Here is a 5,083-nt window from a genome sequence, read left to right as displayed (position 1 = left end):
TTTATCTTTCATATGGATAAACATTAATATTAAGATAAACTCAAATTCCAGCTATTGACTTGTCATCTCCAGCTGTCACTCATGATATGATGATCTTATCCTTATCTTCGAATCTCCATCGCATGCTTGTATGAATTGCTGGAAAATCTTCTAAGTGTTGATTGATTAGAGGGTCGATGAGAATGCTCTTTCCATCGCATCCTTGGACTGTCCATCGGTCCTCTGGTTGAACTGTCTATCGATCCTCTAGTTGAATTCCAGACTTAGTTGTTTCTGCCTTGATGTCTTCATTGGTCTTCTGGTTCTTCATCACTTGTTGTTTTTCATTACTTTTTACATTATGAATTGTGAGGTTTAACATTTTGTACTTCTCCTTCAGTTTTAGATATTTATCATCTTTTGGACTGAAGGAGGATAAGATGTTAGAAAATAGCTTCATAGCTTTCTTTGACCTGCATTCACTTACAAAGTGTCCTTTGTGTTGGCAGTTAAAGCAGTTAGCTGGGGCATTGTCAATAGGATTTGACTTTGGCTTGTCAGCGATAGTCAGAGAAGAAGATCTACGGAAATTACTTTTATGGAAAACCTTCTGAAAGTGTTTGTAAGGAGGGCCAGAGACTCATCAAACTCTAATAAATCAATGTCTATTAAGTCCTCAGAGTTAGAAGGATATAACTCAATGATACTAAGAGAAGAAAAAGGAGTAGAAGAAATACAAGGAGCAGCTGAAAGGGTTTCAGAGATCAAATCTAAATGAGAGCTTTTCATTTCTCTTGAATCTTTGAGAATATTCTTTTTCAGCTGACGGGATTGCATATGATTAAGCAGTATCCCATAAAGAGTGCTATGGGAAAGGGAGGGCATATCCTTAGACATCTTGAGACACATGGTGTAATTATCCCATATTTCTGGCAAACATTCTAAGAAGTTCGTCAGGGTCTCAGAGTTGGAATATTCTCTTCCAACTATCCTTAAATAAGAAGACAATTAAAACGTTGATGTACTTCAGAAAAAGATTTAGATTTTTCACAGAGGAAACTTTCATATTGTCTTACTAAATTATCTTTCTCGATTCTTATAATTCAGATGTACCTTCATATTGAACACAAAGAGTGTCCCACAGGGATTTCGAGGTTTTTAACTTCATAACGGAGTGATACCTTGTGAGGAAGAAATATGGCTATCATAAATCCAGCTCTAGTATCTAAAGCCATTTTCTTCTTGTCTTCGTCACTCCATTAATGAGGGAGTTTCGGAACCTGCCTTTCAGGAATGGCGGCAGTCGTAGCAGTTGCAGGAACTGGTAGAGATATTGCAAATAGAACATAAGACCCATTTTCAATATAGTACTGGAATTTCAAGATCCATACCTTCCAGGAAAAGAGGCATTCAATTCTTCCGAAGAATGAAGTTGTCTTTGATGAATCGGGGAGGTTTGGCTAGAGAGTCATTGTCGTGAAAGTTGGTGTTTGTGTTTTGCAATACCATTAAAATGGTAAATAAAGTATCTATAGAAAGAAGAGATAATAAAACAATGCTCTGATATCACTTGTTGGTCACAAACGGATCTACAAGAGTTTAAAGGTAACAGTTTGTAGAAGAGGGGATGAATATAAACACACGGTAAATTTCACTTTTTAAAATCCTTTATTGATAAAGAAAATCAATACATAACTTTACAGACTGTTTGCGGAATAAGATAAGATACAAAACTTATCTAAAAGAATCTAGGAAATACACAAGATATAGAAAGCAAGAAAGGAAAGACTTGCTAAAAGAAGAAACAATAACTTCGCTAAAGGAAGAGCTTAGTTGGTTTTCTTCACTTGAAGTAAATATAACTTAGCAAGGTTATGAAGTCTGTGATTGTGAGGGTGTCTCTTCTTGGGTACATTTTTTTATCTTGAAGTTAGTGAGGAGGGACTTCGTACGAGTGCTTTACTTTGAGAGGTATGGGTTTGTCCTTTGTGTGTAGGAGGATAAGACAAAAACTAATCTTGATCAACAAGATTCGTTTGATCACTGACACTGGAATAACACCACGGTCTCTTCAGTGTATGCTGAATCTTGAGTAGACTTCAAACATTTGTAGACAGGTTTGTTATCACTAAAACTGCATTAGATCACGAATTGTTTTTCTCTATCTTCAGCTTTATCTTCGATATCGTTGAATGTTCTTGTGGTATGATTTTTTTCTTCTTGAAGAATACTTGTCTCTTGAGAGATACAATACTTGTTCAGCGATCACTAAACAGACTCAGTGATGATCGTTGAAGCTGGATAAAGAGAAAGTACTTTTCGTTAGATAAAAGGATCATCATCAAATCACTGAGAGAGAGGATCAACAAATGTGTTCATAACCATAATATCTTCATAAGAATGTGCTCATAGGTAGGGGTGAGCATAGGCGGGTACCCGCCCTTTTTGACAGGAACCGGAACCGGCAGTTATTGAGATATTGGAACCGGAACCGGAACCGGTTAGAGCGGTTCTAAAAATTTTGGAACCGAAACCGCCGGGAACCGGTTCCGGTTCTGGGTACCCGCTTCCTAAAATATTAAAATTTTGTTATTTAAAAATAAAAAATAAAACATTGCCAAAACACTAAATAAATAAATAAGCAAGAATACAAATTATACAGAATAATGGTTACAAATATTGTTTAACGATTACAAACCATAATAGACTAATAGAAAATGTTCAAAGTTTAACGATTACATACTATAATGATAAATGTTCAAAGTTTAACGATTACATACTATAATGGTAATTGTTCAAAGCTTAACGATTACATACTATGAATCCAAGTGAACACACAATTTGAAAAAATACGAATCATTTTATATGAAGAATTTAGATGAAGAATGAAGATGACGGTGTGCTTTCAAGATGTAAACCTAATATAAATTTGGTATTAAAAAATAATAATTATTTTTTTATTGAAAAATACCGGGTACCCGGCGGGTAACGGTTCCAAAAAATTGAGAACCGGAACCAGAACCGTTCTCAATCGATTTCGTATTTTAGGAACCGGAACCGGAACCACTCATATCGGTTTCGGTTCCGGAACCGGCGGTTTCAAGGCGGTTCCGGTTCCGTAGCCGGGTACCCGGTTCCACTACTCACCCCTACTCATAGGTATTCATAAGGTGTTCATAATGATTCATAAGAGGGTGTTCATAACCATATAATGTTCATTAAGTGTTTAAGAAGATTGTTCGTATGTGTTTATATGCCATGATCTTTTCCACAAATACCCTTGTTAAAAAATGTTCACCGAAGTTTATTTATGTTCAATTTTTTCATTTATTACGAATATGTCATGATTAATTTAATTCATAGATTTCAATAATTAAGGGCTAAAATTGGTTGACATAGTTAACACCAATTATTGGGTTAACAAAAGAACCAACCCCTATATATATATTAACAAACCGGGGTATTTTCGTCTTGTCTTTTTCATATATTAATTTTGCATTCCTTAATTATCACATTCCATAATTTATCTCATGCACTTACCATAATTTTTCCCATTCACTTAATTATCACATTTCATAATTTATCTCGTTCATTCTAAAATTCAAAAAAATTCAACTTTAAATCTTTTTATTCTGCAAATATTTCACCTCAGATAAAAACCTGAATTTTGCAACAAAAAGAACATGTTTGAACCTTAATTAAAAATCATTGTTTCAACTATGAACTTTAGTATAAAAAAATGGGGACAACCAAAGTTTATATACGAAACAACATTATGAACTTTAAATAAAAATCATTTTTTCACCTATGAACATTGTTAAAACTACCTAATTATCGCATTCATTTTCTGGTTTCATCTATGAACTTTGATAATGATTTGGAATAACCAAAGTTCATATACGAAAAGAAAGAAAATTAATTCCAAAATTAACCAAATGTAAGGAATAAATGGAATTAAAACAGAATCTAAGAGATAATTGGAATCAAAAATGAATAAGAGACGAAGGAAAACGACTTAATTCAAAAAATAACCGAATTTATCTTCCAAAAATAAAACACAATTTGTTTCAAAATTGCTCTTCATTTAATTTCTTTCCTTTTTTATCAGTTTATAACCTCATATATAATCATAACACTTGATCAAAAAAACCAACGACTCAGTCGAGTTTGTAAAGTTAATATTAATTACTCAAACGAGTTTGTAAAATTAATTATCAAATAATTACGCCTCTATGTATATATGTGCAATATGATACGGTACATCGTTACATTGTGCAATTCGTGCTACTGTAATTAAAAAAACCCAACAAATTTCGTATTGATGAAACAAATCAATGAAAGTAATTTGTATATATACCAATCTCGGAATATTTACTATTTTAATAACATTGTATTTTTCTCATTCAAAAACATACATTTCATTTATCTTGTGTAAAGTTTTTTCCCGTGATGTGAGTTACTACTCCTTGATCGTTTATACTGTTCTAAACATCTGACTGTATTTTCCAATTGAAATGAAAAATGACTAATGAAATTGCATTATACATCCAGAAAAGTCCTTACATATTCTTAATTAATCAACTTGGGTTGTCGCATAATATGTGGTGCCCTCACATTATTGTTTCATTAACACAGATCGGAAAATAAGATTAACTTTTTGATTACCAGTAAACAAGATTTTTAACAAGTCAATAATTCATATAAAAATCGATAAAAACAACTTTCTTAAACCAATATTTTTTTAAATATAAATCTTTGTATAAAAATAGGGTTGGGTTCACGTAAGATCAGCCAGTTTTCGTGAGACCACATTTTTATATTTGAAACTTTACAGCAAAACATTATGAAGTTAAAAGAATACGAACCTTCACAACAAAAACACAGTAAATATTATCTTCACAATATTTTGTTGTAAAGTTTCAAGTGTAAAAAAATAGTCTAACAAAAACAGACTGTTCTTATATAATCGCAATTCTCTCTCTCTCTCTCTCTCTCTCTCTCTCTCTCTATATATATATATATATATATGTGTGTGTGTGTGTGTGTGTGTGTGTATTTTTATTGATATCCTGTTTTAAAGTCTCTCTCTCTCTCTCTCTCTATA

Source organism: Cynara cardunculus (assembly GCF_001531365.2).
Source record: "Cynara cardunculus var. scolymus isolate 2C chromosome LG 5, CcrdV1, whole genome shotgun sequence".
In the NCBI taxonomy this organism is placed as follows: domain Eukaryota; kingdom Viridiplantae; phylum Streptophyta; class Magnoliopsida; order Asterales; family Asteraceae; genus Cynara; species Cynara cardunculus.
Note: the sequence above shows the minus strand (reverse complement) of the source record.